Genomic DNA, 655 nt, shown 5'->3' with positions numbered 1-655 from the left:
TCCACCCCCGCAAAATGTCTCTGGTCTATGGTTGTTCATTATTTTTGTTATTTTCTCGCTTGGTCCATTATACTCCTGCTATGAGTGAAACCATCTGATACTTTTCTTTCTCTTTCTGGCTTAAATGTGCACACTTTTACGGTTGAATTTATAGCATTAAATTGTAGGTGAATAATAATAATAGTAAAAGAATGTTCCTAGAATTTTGTCATAACACAAATACTGGACACTGGGATGTGTTAAATAAACTTGTATCATATTTGATAGATAAACATGCAGCTGTTAGATAGAATAGAGGGGTGCCTGCGTTTGCGGACATAGGTGATACTGTGGACTTTCTGTGGTGTAGCATTACATTAAAAAAAAAAAGTACTGTGTGTTTAGTTTGCTATTTGTATATACACATAGAATATTTCTAGAAAAATATTTGCAATTTCTTAACAGATTTAATGGGAGTGGAGATAAGATTTCACTTGTGTGATAATATCTTATCTTTTTTCCTTAAAAAAGCAAATATTTATGGGGCCTCCCTGGTAGCACAGTGCTGTGAAGCTGTCCACAGCCACTGCAGCGCAGGTTCAATCCCTGGCCAGGGAGCTGACCCACATGGCAAGTCAGACCTCTCCTGACCCGCCTGCTGCTCCCCTCAGCAGTG

This window comes from Condylura cristata, unplaced genomic scaffold (genome assembly GCF_000260355.1).
Source record: "Condylura cristata isolate star-nosed mole 26May11 unplaced genomic scaffold, ConCri1.0 scaffold00032, whole genome shotgun sequence".
Lineage (NCBI taxonomy): Eukaryota > Metazoa > Chordata > Mammalia > Eulipotyphla > Talpidae > Condylura > Condylura cristata.
Note: the sequence above shows the minus strand (reverse complement) of the source record.